The sequence below is a fragment of the Ambystoma mexicanum genome, chromosome 5q, assembly GCF_040938575.1.
Source record: "Ambystoma mexicanum isolate Mex_15411 chromosome 5q, UKY_AmexF1_1, whole genome shotgun sequence".
NCBI lineage: Eukaryota > Metazoa > Chordata > Amphibia > Caudata > Ambystomatidae > Ambystoma > Ambystoma mexicanum.
In genome coordinates, this window is record NC_090933.1 from 616967950 (window position 1) to 616985174 (window position 17225).

A 17225-nucleotide genomic window follows, 5' to 3' on the forward strand; every position below is an offset into this window, starting at 1 on the left:
TGCTGGCAAGCAGACCACTAGCCCAGATCTGCAGACACACACTGCCAGAGTACTGAGCAAACACCATGCGCCCCCCCCAAGGCTCTGTGCACACACCACCCTCAGAATTACATCGTGCACACACAATGTTCCAGCAGTGTATTCCACACATATATCCCTTCAGCTCACTCTGCCCCAGCACAACACATATTCATCATACTGCACCACACACACACATCTACAGGATATGTCTTTGAGGGCTAACGGACATACTGAGGTCCGGGCTTACTGTGCTGGTGGTCATAATGGCTCTTTATTGTGATAAATCAAATTAATACCCAGTGAGGGTCAACCAGAATGTAACAAACATTTTGATCGGCCCTCGTCGGGGCTTTACCCGACCGGGAATCCCTCGGCTGGGATTCCATGCCATTGTTCGCAGCAGGGGGCGTGGCAGCTCCTCAGCTAATGAGGAGGCTCGAAACGGGGCCATCCGATCCGAGCCTCCACACGGCTGGAGGCTGCCATCCTCCCCCACTGGGGATTCAGGTAAGTGGTCTTTTTTCCCCTCCCGCTTCCCCTGCAAACAATCCCCTCACCGCCCTCCCAACTCCACTTACCTTCTTATTTCTCCTTTTTCGGGAGCGAACACGCTAGGAACACTTCTGTTCCCAGCACATCCACTCCCGATGGTCGCCATGGAAAGGGAAAACTGACTCCGTTTCCCTTCCCTGGCTGCCATTTTTATTTCGGAACAGAAAAAATGCTATTAGTACCCCGGTCTCGTGAGCCAGGGTGCTAATAGCAATAAGCCCCTCGCCTTGGGGGCATTACTGAGTCAGATAATGCCCCGGGGCCTATAACTATGGGCCCCGGGGCATTACCCGACTTAGTAATGCCTCCACGGCTCAGGGCTTATTGCTTAAATAATGGAATTAGGCCTCACTGTAGTAACTTGGTACATTTAAATCCGCCATGGCTTTTGATAACTTGGCATATTGGTATTTGGCATTTCTGTGCAAAATGGGCATAATGGAAGCAGTCATTTATGTCCAGGTTGGAATGGAATCTTTCACTGCTGTGCTATCTAGACATCTAGGAACCTGGCACTGCCTCCTAATTGGAATCATGGAGATTGGCACTCTTATACTAATGGTGCATAGCCTTGACAATGGTGTGGTTACCTGGGTATTGAGGTGCAAGAACCTGGTCTATTGAAGGCAGTACCTGCTAATGGTATGAATACCTTGAATTTCAATAGGAAAACCTTGAAATGGTGAGTGCCAGGGCTTTTGATACCATTACCTGGTATAGGATAGCAAGATATGGTACATGCTGTGAGTACCAGAGCACGTCATGACAATACCTGACAAATTGTAGTACTGTCTGGGCTCATGATGGAAATAGCTGGTAATTAGCCTTACTGCCTAGCGTTATGAGGATAATGCTTATAAAATGCTTAAAGATGAGCCAAAACTGTTGGCTTCATGAATACCTGTTCTAAGTGGTGTCTAAAGTGTAACAACAGGCATGATAATAGGCAAATGAGTAATTGGAACAGACGACATTTATTGTATTCATTATAAAAAATTGGGTTCTTATATCAGACTTCCTGATGGAGTCCAGCCTCTAAGCACGGGACTGGGTTTTTAACCTGAATTTCTACATGTTGTCTTCCTTCCAAAACAGCATGTTGACCCCAAGCTATATTCTGTGAGGAACTTGAGGGCGTCCTCACTTCCTTTTCCCCAACATACTCTGCTCAGGTGGCGAGGGAATGGTCATCACTCTTGGATCCTGACCCTCGGGGTGGATATGCGAGGGAGGATCACCTGGGTGGAAAGAACTTGGGCAGTGGGGAGAGGATGCCCTTAGGTGAAACATGGCATCCCCCATTCCCTTTTCACAATGAACCTTCAGTCTCAGCAGCCGTTATAGGCTTCTGTCAACCCTACCCCAATTCCTTCCCTTCAAAATGACCCTCAGATATCATTATTACACTGAGACGAGGAAAAGATCAGCTAGGAGGACACCTCCTTATTTGGGCAGGTTTGTTAATGCAGAGAAATATCAGAATGAACCCTACCCTCTCCCTTTCTTTGTAGGTTATTGTCAGACTTCCCCTCTTTCTTACACACGAAATGTCCCACAATCATTTAACTTCAAGACTGGGACGAGGAGGAGGCAACTGGCAGTTAAGCATACACATTCACACCACTTTGGTACTGAGACGAGGAAGACTACCATTGCAATAGCCAGGCATGTCGAGCTGATAGGCTTAACTATGGCCAGGCACTTAAAGTAAAGGACTTGCACATACAACCATTTAACAGGCCACAGGTCCATAAAAAGGGAGACCATCAGGCAAACAGGGAGAAAATCCAGCCTGGAGAGAAGGACACGGCTGGTAGGCTGGAGAGCATGACATGGCTGGCAGGCTGGATAGGGGCGGGTGGGAAGGACGCTGTGTGCAGCAGAGCGGTGAAGACGATGCCGGGGCCCTAACGTGCCACGATAGGATCGAGACACTGGTAGTTCCCCTTGCCATGTGTACACAGCCAGAACTGTGAGACACAGATCTCCCAATCACAGCAGGCCGCTGTAGCAAGGTTCGAGGACGGCGAGCACTGCTTGCTGGAGCTCATGAGAAGCACAAATTGAGCGACCAAATGATGTAAAGGAGTGAGAAGATGCCCAAAGGAGTGGCGGTATACCAGTGAATATGAGACAGGGAACACTCCAACCAGGGTGCTCCACGGGCTGGAAGCAGGCATATATAAATGCCGAATGAACTGAAAACGATGACAATTGGTTTTGGAGACCGAGTTGAGGTATCCTGAATAACTAACAAGCTACAAAGTGTTAACAATACTTTTAAAGAGTGCAACAAGTGCAACTGAATAACAAACTAAGGGAAGGATATAATGAGCATATGAAAACACGGCACGAGTGGAAAGTAAGTGATGAGAATTTATTGAATTTATTGATAATGTGAAAACAAGGTGGTGGAAAAGAGTAAAACACCACGGAGTGAGTTATGTGAAAACATGTTGAGGTAAAGCCAAGAGACTGCCAAGGAGCATCAGAAATGAGTGTTAACCAATGACACAGGGTCAGAGAGAGAGAAAACCTGTGGTGGCAAGAAAGCCTCAAGAATACAGAAGCATCACAAAGTGCAAAGGGTTATCGGTTGCGTGACCTGTAATGTTTCGACCGTCTTGTCAGACAACTGTGCCTAGACTGAGTGATCCCTATTTGGAAAGAGCCAAGGAAAGTCAAGATAAAGAAGCTATATTGAATAACAGATTGCTCAATTGCATGAGGAGGAGAGCAATCTATGTGAACTAATGAAAAGCCTGAATGGTTACAAAGTTGAACTGGAACTGGATTTTGAGAGTCAAGAGATTTGAACTGATTGTGGTTTTAAAGCTGGAAGAGCTGAATTCTTGGGGAAGGGAACCCTGAGCCTTTGTGAACTGTGTTTACCTCTTGGGGAAGGGAACCCTGAGGCCGTTTGAAATTGTTTTGAACTTGGGGAAGTTGAAGCTGAAAAGTAAGCCAGGAGCTGGAAGAAGCCCAGATCTTCATTTGGAACACTGTTTCTTTTGGTTGCTGACATTCCTACATATTGTATATCTTTAGCTGTGTGGGCAAGTATAGGTTTTGGACACAGACAGATATTTGAGTTGAACTTACTGATACAGACTATCCTTAGTTTCATTAGGTAGGGAAATTCCATCTTACAATAGAGTAAGTTAGGCCTTACTCCATCCTGACCTTTAAGAAAAATAAACCATTTTATTTAGAAAATTGAATCTGTTGTGTGTCTTACTTCATGCTGCCTTCACACTCCCTGACTCTAGTATCTGTGACTCCTTTCCTTCTCTCAAATATTCCTCCACACAGATCCTCTTCTTTTACCACCACTCGCACTCTAGTTTGTTAACAACTCTTCTCCTGTCTACTTCCTTCTCTCACTCTCACCCATCCCCCCACCTTACGTTCTTTCCAGTCAACTCTTCCATCAACCAGTGTGAGGCTCTGAAATTATTGTATACACAGAAATTAAAAATGTTCTTCTCTCTGGTCAATTAACAACCTTATCCAGAATCAACAAGTATTCTTCAGTCTCAGAACTGGTAGACATTTGTGGGAAGGATCCTTCCCACTGAAAGAGCTTTCTTTGCACATGTGAAGCCACTGTGGATCCTCTTAACTGTTCCAGCGTTGTCCTGTGATGCTGATAGAAGCTTCAGTGCTTTGTAATGACTGAAACCCTTGCTACATTCAACAATGTCTATGAAAAGACTGACTCATGTTGCTATGTGCAATATACATAAAGATAACATGGATCTGACTATGAAATAATTGGCTCGTTTTACTATGTTGATATTCTTTCAAAGAGAGATGGTGAAAGAGAAAGTAAACGGCAGTAAAGGAGATGGGGCTGATCGATCTAGATGGAATTTCATGCTAATCCGATTTGTCCTATTGTATTTATTTTCTATAATTTTGACGTATGTTTCTTTATACCCTTGTAAATGAACCAGCGTGTGTTATGTAGTACATATGTATGAAAACAAAATATATGTTGTGAAACACAACCTATTTTGTGGTTCAGGTTATTGTTTATGGATAGGTGAGATGTTTTATCAAAAACCAAGTCAGCACACACTTAATGCTGCCTGTGAATAATGGTGACAACGTCAATGGGGTATACATGTGAATGGTGTGAGGATGGGTCTGCCTTGATCTCCTCTAACTCGCCATGTGTTATAGCCAGCATTCTGATTGACCTTTGTGATGAATACTGCAGAGTCCACACAAAACCCTACCTAAACTCTCCTCCCAGGTGGCCTGGGGAAGTCAGCCGCTTCCTGATCCTGACACTGGGGGTGGTATTAGCCCGGGAGGATCACCTGGGAGGAGAAGGGCCCCAGGGAAACAGGAGGACTCTGTGGCGTGAGAAGCGGTATTTGTCTTCTTCAAAGAAGGAAATATCAATAATGCTGGAGTATGTATGTAATGGGTTGCTGTCAGATAGGTCTTATTTCCCCAAGCTAGCTATCTGAATGTGGATGAAAACAATTATAACCAGTTATGCAATGGGAGTAAGAAAAATCTCTCTCTCTCTTAAAATCACTGACATTCGTAGAAATGAGAGCTACTATGACCTCCAGGGAAATATGAAGCGTAAAAGCTTTCCCCAGAGTGAGTCCGACTCCGGTGGCAGGCGAGCACTGGATAGCCTGTGGAGCGAGGAACGCTCCTTTACAGACTGGCGTAGACCACGGGGGAATTAAGAGAAGTAGGTTGCCAGGCCAAGCACAGCAGCAGATGCAGCGGAGGCAGCGGAGTGAGTGGACACACATGCCAGACCCGGTGAGTCACTACTGTATTGTGACCCGGAGCACTCCGTGATCGCCCGCTGGCCAAGTCTGGGTGCGTTAAATGTGGAACTAATATAAAAGGAGTGAAGTAGCAAAACAAACATTATTTTGGATACCAAACTTATGTAAAAGTATATTTTGCATGACTACCGTCCGATAGTAAACATTGGCCTAAGCATATTCGCATCACACTTTAAATCTTATTTGAAGGAACCTGAAATAGGCTGACTACACCACCATTTTAAGTTATCCACCATTTTGATTAACTCCTGCTTTCTGTCCCATGTTAGAATTTGTGGTTTCGGCTCCAGCAGAGCAAAATGAACTTTTTACTGTGTCAACGTAGATAAACATGCTGAAGCTGCTAAGGTGGATTGTTTGTCCTGCACTAAGGAAACCTTGGAGTTAAACAAGAGCCGTGCTAATCAGTAATTTATACGCCATCTGTACCAACACTGTCTTCCCCATTCAAATAGTGAAACAGAATGATGAATAGCTGAACATGTGCTTTTGCAGAAATCTTTGTTTTCACTCCTTGAAACTAAGCTGACTTTAAACTTAAGAACAAATGGTAGACAAATATACGTAAATGAAATAAGGACTGTTACCTTTGTGTCCAATGTTTGAAAAACATATGAAGTATTTTAACAGAAAACAACCAGCTATTCAAGAATGTTTTAACATGTATTAGTTATGTGAAAAGGCCCTAGGTAAATGTGTTACACAAAGAGGGGCTGGATGTCTCCAGGATTGTGAGAAACTGTATAAATACTCATGTTTTTGAAATGTCCAGCACTCTCTCATTTCACAGTGTCTGCTTGCACACATTGCAGGGTGTTGAGAGCCAGACAGCTGTTCTGCTAAAATAAAGTGTACTTGTACCTTAGTACTCATGACTGCCGTATTTCTATTATGTAGTATTAAGCCTCGATATTCTTTTAATCTTTCAGATAGCACCCAAATAGTGACCCTCAGGATTGATGTCACATCGCTAGATGAAGATGAGGCTGCCAGACGGGGATCGGAGAGTGACGGGGGCCCCTACAAAGTGAGACGCTATTCCTCCGCAGTACTGCACGCCTGATCCCTGGACGGTGAGCAGCGTTTAGTAGGACATCACAACAAGGGTCACCGTATCGAGGCCTGTTGAGCGAAAACGGCAGCCACGAGGATTTGTAATCCGATCGGACCCCTTTGAAATTTGAAATCAGGTGAGTCATGCCCGATTCTTAAAAGTTTTGATATTGGTTTCAGTTTGTTTTTGCAAATACAAACGAGGCCAGGTAAAGACAGTGATTTGATATGCCTGGGAAATTGTCATCCTGTTTCAGGGTATTATTCCGCAGAGAGAGGCAATCTTTGAAACAAGGCCAACAGACGCCACCCGATGGGTCGCCGGCTTATTTTATGTATTGTAAGTATGGACTAGGAACTATAGTATTTAATGAAATTTGGCACAGACAGACCAGACATGTTTCCGGACTTCAGGACCAGTCTATGGGAGTTTTGAAATTGCCCGCCTAGAGCATTTAGAATCTGTATTGTTGAGAAAAAAGGTTAGGCCTGCAGCATTTGATGCAGTTAAAGATTGGAGGAAGGAAGCTATGCAACAACTCAGAAGTAGAGAAAAGCATGCACGTAGACACATGACGAATGCTGATAAAGCATTATTGCATGATTAGCAGGTACAGTCAGAATCCATTAGAAGTATGGATAGGGCTTTCCAACTAGATGTGCAAAAGATATATCTCCCTCAGATTTTCATACATCAGATGAGTTACTTAATAAATGATTGAATGAACGTAGAACTGTTTCAGCTGCACCACCTCCTTATGTGCCTCCTCCCGTTGTTGTTCCTCCTCTTCCCATTGTTGTTCCCCCTCCTGCACCTCCACCCTTGCCGACAGTTGCCATCCCCATAGCTCTGCTGCATCGCCAGCAGTATTGCCTTCGCTATCGATTGACTCTTTGCCAGGTGGTTCTGCTCAACCTGTAGTAGTTGAAGGGGCGGGAGCTGGTCTAAGAATAGTGATTCGTGGCACAGTATCTAAAGGCAGAAAGAGAGAATTGTATATATGGGCTAAAAAGTACACAGAAGAGGGTGATGAATCGGCTGTTTTAGGTGCGAATCTGACCAGGGGGTTATTCCTGAACAGAATATTTTGATAGAACGGATGGGAATGTATTTAGTTGATAAATGGAGTGATTTAACGGACATGAATGTCCCACAGGGGTTGAGGGCTTTCAATGTCCTTGCACGTTCAAGGGACACTGCAGAGAAAGTATATGAGCATGTAGAGAAGGTATTTGAGTTTAAAAGGGAGCTACATCGATTAAAAGGAAGATTAAATGGATGGTAATGAAAGGTAAGCTTCATATGTGCAGAAGCGATTTCTTCCTCCATTGAAACCAATGAGTGAAGAAATGCACATTTGCACAAGAGACACCTGTCCCGCAGATTTGATGGTTATTTATAAAAGAGCATTTTCGCCCGATACTGCTTTGACTACTTTGTCACTTGATTTAGCCTTGTTGTTTAATAGACGTTCGGATTTGCCTACTTTACAATTGCCAATGGGGGAGGTTCCTCCGACATTTGTTACAAAAGTAGAGATTCCAGCTTATGCTGCAGCAGGAACACCTGATACTTCTATTGAAGCACATTATGTCTCACAGTTTGTCCATGTTCCATTTTCTAGACAGGAAGTGAATACCATTAGGCAATCAATTCCAGATATTAGGAAGAATGCAACAGGATTTTAAAAAGAAATTGAATCTGTCTTGCATTCGTCAGTTTTCACGATGGGTGATATAGATTTGTTGTTTCCCGTGATCCTTCCTGCTGATTTGTGGAAGCAGATTAGAACTATAGACGATCAGGCAGGGATGGGTGATACTTGGGATGCCTTAGTACGAGTAGATGGGGAAAGGAATGCCGGTGAGAAACCGCCACAGGTGATAATGATGTTGCCAGATAGAATAGTGACTAAATTGAAAACTCTGGTTCCTGAAAAAAGAATCATATGGGATAAGCTTACGGCTTGCATGCAATTGAAGTCAGAGGGTGCAACGGAGTATGTTAACAGATTTGAGCAAGTATTTTCGGATTTTAGTGGTCAAGACTTAAGTACCGATACCTATTCCCGTCGATCAGAAAGGGCCCTACGTTGAAATAAAGGTGGGGAATAGGGAGCATCTCTTTTTGAGAGATACAGGAGCACAGAAGTGTTCTATTGATCATTCATGGGTTCCAGATATTCCACTGTCAGGGCAGAACAACATTTCTGTAGGGTTCTCTGGTACTCCAGTGGTAAGTCTGGTCTCTCTGCCGGTACCAATTTCACTGGGACCATTCACAGATTCTTGTCCATTTCTATTGACTAATATTTAACAAAGAGCACCTGGTTAATGCCTTACTCTACCCTGGTAAGTAAACGTTTAACAAGCACAATTGGGTAAAGTCACATGATAGCCTAAAAAAAGCAACATTAAATCCTGATAGTCATGAAACCACAAGATTTGAAAGTGACTGCTGCTTCGATTCTCATTTAATACGTCAGCAAGTGTTATATACACATCTAGATAACATTAATACAAAACATGGCATGATACATAAATAACATAACCCAAATAGTCATTTTGGGTTTAAATTTCCAACAATAACACAATCTGCGTTCGCTATTAGGGATTGAGATCAGAGAATTGAACATGTGATTGAGGTACACATTTGACAAGTGTGTAGAGAATGTACAGTGGTGAAGGTTTTACAACACAAGCGATATGGGCCAACACAACTGTGTTTCGGCCTTGGCGCTATCTTTGGGTAGTTGTTGGTGGAACGGCCTTCATCAGGATGGAAAACGTGGTGCACGTGAAGGATCCTATGTTATCTGTCAAAATGAATAGACAGAGAAGGTAGTCAGGACTATGTAAGGGATGGGCTATATTTAATTGATTCTAAGGCAATAAATGCGTAACTTTATAATCTCTAGGGAAGAGATCAAAGGATTGTGGGTCTTACCGTAATCTTAAGCACAGTGGTAAAAGTTCTGGGGGTTCTCGTTGTCAGCGAGGAGCCAGAGGTAAGTTCCATATAGAATATATGCCGGGTCTGTGAATAATGACCTTAGAGTACAGAATGAATTGCAATTACTGTATATACATAATTGAAAGGGTTTGTCGAACCAAAAATGCCGGGAAAAAAAATGTCAAATTTTTTTTTTTAATGGGGGGTTCCCTCCAAACACCCCCATTTTTTTATTTACACTTTCTTTGAACTAGCTAAACAAAAAAAACAAAATAAAAAAATGCAACATTTTATTTTTTAGGCATTTTTTTTTTTAGACGAAATGGCATTCGAAAAAAAGTTTGACAATTTTACTGGATACCAATTGAAGGAGCAGGGACTGGGGAGACCAATGTGCATTAGTCCACTAACTACCATTCTCACATACCAGTGGGGGTTAACATGAGTGTGCCTGCAGTTGAAAATTAGAACTTGTGCAACCTACATGTCTGTCTATTGTGAAACAGTTAGTTAAAAAACTGTGAAAAGGAGCATGCCGTTTGGTGTGGCCCAACCACCAAAAGTGCTGTATCAGTATGCATACAGCATAGTGTGCAAAACTCATTCCCTGCGCTAAAAGAGCTCACCGGGCTATGTAGACACATACAGGGCAGCTATGTTAGTGGAGGGGCTGGTGCAATGAAAACGCTATTACAACGGCCCTCTCTAAATAACTTCAGGAAGCCTACTGTAGCGTGAGCTAAAATCAATTACCTTGTATCATTCATACAGCATAAGGTGCACAAAAATGCTGTGAAACCGCCTGGACTACCCATTGTGTCAGCTTGCGACTCCATTTTTGAACCACTGTCCTTGTACACTGACTTTTTCTTGAAACCATTTGTCAATCAGATGGCCTCTTTTCTCAAGGACAGCACCAACACCATCCTCTTGCTGGATAGTGTCATTATGAAACAAGACTATGTACTACTCACAATGAATGTGGAGGCCCTTTATACCTCCATACCCCAAATAGAGGGTCTAGAAGTCTTGAAAACAGTACTCGACAAGAGAACAGACACCATCTCTACTCCAACCAGTTTTATGCTCGAATGTCTGAGACTTACGATGTCGGAAAACTTTTTCCTGTTCCGCGACCAACTATATAAACAGATCAAAGGGGTCAGCATGGGGGCCACTTTTGCCCCCAACATAGCTTATCTCTACATGGCACAGTACGAAACTGATTACATCACGTCACAACTGAATCTATACAAATACAACTTCATTATATGGAAACGGTATATCGACGACGTCCTCATGATTTGGCATGGGAACCCACAAGATTTGACCGCCTTCCAACAATGGTTGAACCAATGTAACCAACACATATGCTTCACAATGCAATGGGATTTCCATTGCATTGACTTTCTGGATCTGCATATTTTCAAATCTGGCAACATATTGAAAACTGAACTTTACCGCAAGCCGACAGATCGTAACACACTTTTGCATTTCGAAAGCTACCACCCAAAAACCCTTAAATACAATCTACCCTATGGCCACTTCCTACGGGTAAGAAGAAACTGCACTGACCCTGCGACTTTCAACAAACCTGCTATCGACCTACAACAACGTCTACTGCACAGAGGATACCCGAAGAAAGTGATAAAAAATGCAAAGAAACGTGCTGCCAACACCGACCGGACCATCTGTCTCACCAAGATAGTGAAAAAAGACCTAGAAAGACTTGAATGCGTCACCACTTACAGCCCACTGAGCAACCTCATGAGGAAGACCATCAAAGAACATTGGCACCTCATAAAGAACACCGGGACCCTGAATAAAACACCACTTTTCATCTTCAAGAAGAATCTAAATCTGAAGGAATCCCTTGTGCACACTTTTATTGAACCTGTGAATCATCAAACAACACGGTGGGATCTCCCGCCAGTACAATGCCACTTAAGATGCAAACAGTGCCTTGCATGTCAGTTCACTGAAATCAAGAAGGTTTTCAAATATAAAAACATTGAATGCCCATGTGGCTTACTGTACGTGGGTAAAACCATGAGGGCTATAAAGACACACATATCCGAGCACAGATCATGCATTAAAAACAAAGTATCTAAGAAACCTCTGGTTGAGCATTACATCCATAAAAAACACACCAACATGGGCCTCAAATGGTTCGTCCTACAAAAACTTTCCCCCACTAAAAGGGGTGGAGATCCTGACAGAACCCTAACCCAACTTGAGCAGAAATGGGTCCACAGACTTAACACTGTTGCAGACGGACTTAACATTACCGTTGAATGGAAGCATTTCCTGTGATTCTGTACTGTTTTGTTGAAGGACTCACAGTGAACATATGAGAGCACATCCAGAAGCAATATATTCAACATTAAGCATGATATCTACATTTTCTGCATTCTGTAATCTAGTCCAGACTGCCATTTTCATTATCTCATGTCGTTATGGTATTCATCTGTTTTTTGTTTGGATATCTACGAAAGAAATATCTATAACCCCGAGTGAATGGTACTAGCACGTCATTATGAAAATACGACCCCAGGGGAGATCTAAATATGTTGTGTGCAATTTTTTAATTGAAAGTATCTGTACAAACTGAACAATATATAACTGGTAATCTATGGTATTAGCACATTGATATGGAGTCACATATTCCAATTTGATACCCATGACATTATATGCAATTTCTAATTGTAGAAGGGCATCACTGTTGCACATACTGTACACTACTCGACACATGAACTGCTGTATTATATGCGGGGGCACTTGGAGTAATTGCCATTTTGGCACTCTTACTATTTCCCCATTAAAAAGGTGATCATTTACACTCTGGCCATCTCCATATGCAATTTACTCAAATGAGAAACCAGTGTTTGTCTTTTGAACAAGCCATAAAGATGAACCACCACCATGGATTAATTAGAACAAGTTACTTACCATTTCTGGTAACGTTCTTTCGATGGGATGTTCCTCCAACATATTCCACATCTATGACAGGTAATGTCCACAGCTGTGCTGCTTCAGAAAATTTTTCGCCAGAGGGCGTCTTGCGTCGATTACGTCGATCCGTTGTCCCTCGAAGGCCTCCATCGAGGGTCGACGTCACTGGATGTTATATATAGGACGCACAACGCCCGTAGCATCAGTTATAGTTTTTTCCACAAAACGTGTGGCACCAATCTCCTGCCAGTATGACTGCAGAAAGCCTTGCGGAAACGTAAGCTGCAATCGCATAAGAAATTCTTAGTAGAGGGGCAGGCTGGGAGGGCGATGTGGAATATGTCGGAGGAACATCCCATCGAAAGAACGTTACCAGACACAGTAAGTAACTTGTTCTTCGAGGGGATTGAAATAATAGGAATTGAATTGAATAAAGGACTGCCTTACCAAGGGCCAAATCTTGCCCATGGATGGAGTCCAGGGCATAGTGTCTCACAAAAGTATGGACAGAGGCCCATGTGGCTGCTTCACAAATATTGCGAATCGGAACGCCCCTCTGAAGAGCAGTGGAGGCAGCCACACCCCTAGTAGAGTGAGCCCGTAAGCCTACTGGAGGGTCCTTTTCCGCCAAATGGTAACACTCGGAGATCGTCAAAATGATCCATCTGGACAAGGTCTGTTTGGAAACAGCCTGACCCAAGCGCCTTCCAGCATAACCAACAAAGAGCTGATCGTCCACTCTGACCCGGGACATCTGTGAGATCTAGAAACTCAAAGCTCTCCGAGGATCCAACCTATGGAGCCTCTCCTCTTCCTTACTCTTCCTTAAAACGCCAAAAGAACCACCTTCTGAATCAAATGAAATTCCGACACAACCTTCGGAAGAAAAGAAGGCTGCACCCGCAGAACAACCCTGTCCTTACGGAAAACAGTAAAGGGTGGCTTGGTGGAAAGTGCCGGCAACTCGCTCACTCTGTGTGTGAAGTAACCGTAACTAAAAACACAGTTTTAAAAGGACAACAGTCCCAACGGACAAGAATGTAAGGGGTTAAAACGGAGCTCCCGTTAGGAACTTTAAAACCAAATTCAAATCTCATCCCGGCACCTGGAAAGGCGACGGTGGAAACACATTAGTTAGCCCTTTTAGAAACTGAGAAATCAAAAGGGATCTTAAAATAAGAACATTCCTCAGACGAGCGCTTAAATATGGACATCGCCGCCAGGTAACCCTTAATGGCACCCACTTGCAGGCCCTTATGCGCTAAAGAAAGCAAAAAAGACAAAACCAAAGGAATGGAACATTGGAAAGGATCAACATTCTGTATCCTGCACCAGTCACAGAACTTTCTCCAACGGCAACGGTACAGGGATTTCGTTGCGGGCCTTCTGGCCGACAGCAACACCTCCATCAAGTCTTCAGGGAGGTCCCAATTCTTATACCTCAACCTTTCAGATATCAAGCATGAAGGCTGAGAGACTTGACCTCTGGATAGAGCCGTCACGATCATCACCTCCGGCCATGGTTGCCAAAATGGTGCTCCCTTCATCAGATTGCCTTCGTCGGCCCACCATAGAAGATCCTGGGCCACCGAGGTTGGCATTTGAACGGGATCCGACATCCTGCCGGAGAACTGCGACCACTGCATCTTGAGAGCCCACTGCAGAGATCTCGTCTGCAGCCTGGCCTCTGGCACCAGGAAAATGCAGGAAGCCATGAGGCCGAGCAACCTCAAGAATTCGAACGCCGGGAGACTCTGGGCCCGTTGGAACTTTTTCACCATCTGCAGAATGTGATGAGCCCTAACCTGGGGAGGCAAACACTGCCCCAGAGATGTGTTGAACACTGCGCCGCTGTATTGGAGCCGCTGGGTAGGTGTTAAATGCGACTTCTTTAAATTGAGGGAGAAGCCCAGTTTATGAAGGGAGTGGCAGGTGACGGACAGATGATCCAGGGCTTGCTCGGGAGAGCGTGCCCTGATCAACCAATCGTCCAGGTAGGGGTAGACGTGAATCCCCCTTTTCCTGAGATACGCTGCCACCACCACCATAAGCTTGGTGAGGACCCTCGGGGCGGAGGTCAATCCGACCGGCAGGACCCGAAACTGAAAATGTGTGTCGCCAACCGCAAACCTCAGGTACTTCCTGTGCTGGGATGAATCGGCACATGAAAGTAAGCATCCTTGAGGTCTAGACACGCCAACCAATCCTGAAGTTGAAGGGCCTGGAGGTCTTGAGAAAGAGTTACCATCTTGAACTTGTCCTTCCTGAGGAGCTTGTTCAACCAACGCAAGTCCATGATGGGTCTCAATCCCCCGTCTTTTTTCAGGATAAAAATTAAGGGCAATACCATCCCTTGTTCCTCTCCGCTACAGGCACCAGTTCTATGGCGCCTTTCTCCAGCAGGGATAGGATTTCCTGCGCAAGGAGCGGATCCGGTGGATTGTTGCGAGGCCTTTAACGGAAGGTAAGGCAGTAGCCGTGAGTTATGATCTCCAGAACCCACACATCCGAAGTAATGGCCCGCCATTCTCCAAGATGCTGCGCAAGTCTGCCCCCAACCGGCGAACCATGCGACATGGCCCCATGACTGAGCGGACACGGCTGCGGCAGTGCCTGAGGGCAAAGAGGCAACTGCCCGAGCGGCTTTGGCACCTGAGTACCTTGCTTTCCACCTCTCTGCTACTCCTACGGAGGCCCCTTTGACTGGCAGCTCTTCACGATCTACCAAAGGAAGAGTAGTACCGAAAGGAACCTCCCCTCCATTGCTGTCCCCTAGGACGAAAAGGCAGAGGTTCACGAACTTCAGCGCTCAAAGACTTTGCTGCAGCTTTAGAGGTCTGCAACCTCTCAAGGCTCTCATCAGCCTTGCTGTCAAACAGATGAACACCATCAAAGGGCATGTTCAGAAGACGGGATTGCACATCAGGCGCAAACCCCGACCTCCGCAACCATGCCAACCTGCGTATCATGGTGCTCGCAGCCATGGACCAGCTGACACAGTCTGCCGTGTCCAAACCAGACTGAACGGCCTTGCACATGGCGTCCTTGCCATCTTGCACGAGGGCTAGGAAACCATCCCGTTCCTCCCCTTCGGGAATATGCTCAGCCGCCAAAGACGCACAATTCCACAGAGTGTGAGTGAATCTCGCCAAGGCATAAGTGGAGTTGACAGCCTTCAGTGCCATACCCCCAGCGGAAAATACCTTCTTTGCCCAAACATCAAAACGCTTCTCGTCCCTATCACGAGAGATGGTAGGGTATGCAGCCTGCTTTGAGGAGGCCGTAGCCGCCAGCACCACCAAACTCTCCGGTGTAGGGTGCGTCGATAAGTAGTGGGGTCACCACTGGATGGGAGGTATTTTTTCGGAAGTGACTTACTAACTGCCGGGAGACTCTTCGGAGCAGTCCAAGCCGCCGCCACCATCCTTTGTAAAGCCATGTCAAATGGCAACACCGGGTCAGTTGGTGGACCTTGATCCAGGATGTCTGTCAATTCACCTGAGTAAAATCAACAGGAGAAGCAGACCACCCCAAGTATTCAGTCACCTGAGACACCGATAGGAGGAATCCGCATGCGCCCCAGGCTCAGGGAGGCCAAACTCCACCTACGGAGAGGTGTCAAGACCCCTAGCGTCATGCAATGACAGTTCCTCCATCTGACTATGCCCAGACAACAGATCATCAGGGACATCAGGAGGCCCAACCACTTCCTCTTCAGGCAACTCCTCAACCTCTGAAATATCCTGCAAAGGTTGGAAAAACTCTAATCTAGGAGTAGGAACCGAATAAGGCTCAAAAACAGGCCTCACAGATTTACTGAGAGCCTTCCTTAGAGGTTCCACACACCTCCAGGCACCTCCGGTAAATCCTCCACAAACGGCGTCGACAACCTCTTTGAGAGCAGAGCCCCGTGAGTGTCCCTCGACCGACACGGCGCCGATGGCGTCGACTACTTCTTCGAGGGCGGAGCCCCGAGAGTGTCCCTCGACGGACACAGAGGCCGATGGCGTCGACGCCTTCTTCGAAGGCTTCACAGGTTCCAACGGTCTCGATGGCGTCGAGGACCAGGACCTGGCACGGCTATGGCGATCTCCCTTGTCCAAGCGGGACCTCGACGGCTCCCGATGATCGCGCTGACCATCCGAAGGCATGCGAGTGGTGGACCGAGCCCCTTCCTTTCTGGCTTATTTCGAATGCGCGGACGGAACTGGGCCTTGCGATTCGAAAATCTCTAACATCTGCCGGCGGAATGAATCCGATTCGGCCGGCGACGAAGACTTGGTGGGACAAGTCAACCGTCTAGTGGAGTCCTCCTCCGACGAAGACGGGGAAGGCGACCGGTGACGGCGCTTCCTAGAATGCCTCGACGAGGGAGAGGAATGTCGGAAACCACTCCTAGACCAAGACCTCCTGGACTTTCGCAGACGCGGAAAGTCGCCCCTCGAGTCATCGGTCAAAAGCCCAGTGGACTTCAACTTATGGGCTTAAACACCCTACCTACCTTCAATTTCTTCTTATATTCCCGCAAGGCCTTAGACATCAGGGACTGACACTCCTCGCAGTCGTCGGTGGCGTGGCTTTCACCAAGGCACCAAAAGCCGATGTCTTGCGGGTCCGAGATGGACATCTTCGATATGCAGTCCCCACACTTTTTAAAGCCCGACTTCGGGGTAGCAGAAGAAGACTAAGACATATTCAAACAGAAGAATCGAGCACGCCGAGATTCCGAAGCAAACACGTTGTGGAAAAAACTGAATTGAGGCTACGGGCATCGTGCATCCTATATACAACATCCAGTGATGTAGACCCTCGATGGAGGCCCTCGAGGGACAACGGATCGATGTCATCAATGCAGGACGCCCTCTGCCGGAAAATTT

General features: G+C 45.6%; 1 protein-coding gene across 2 annotated transcripts in view; it reads right to left on the minus strand.

The window, feature by feature from the left end:
• The window catches only part of NSMAF (neutral sphingomyelinase activation associated factor), a 2198666-nt gene that overhangs the window by 565155 nt on the left and 1616286 nt on the right, over positions 1-17225 (minus strand). The window lies entirely within an intron of this gene.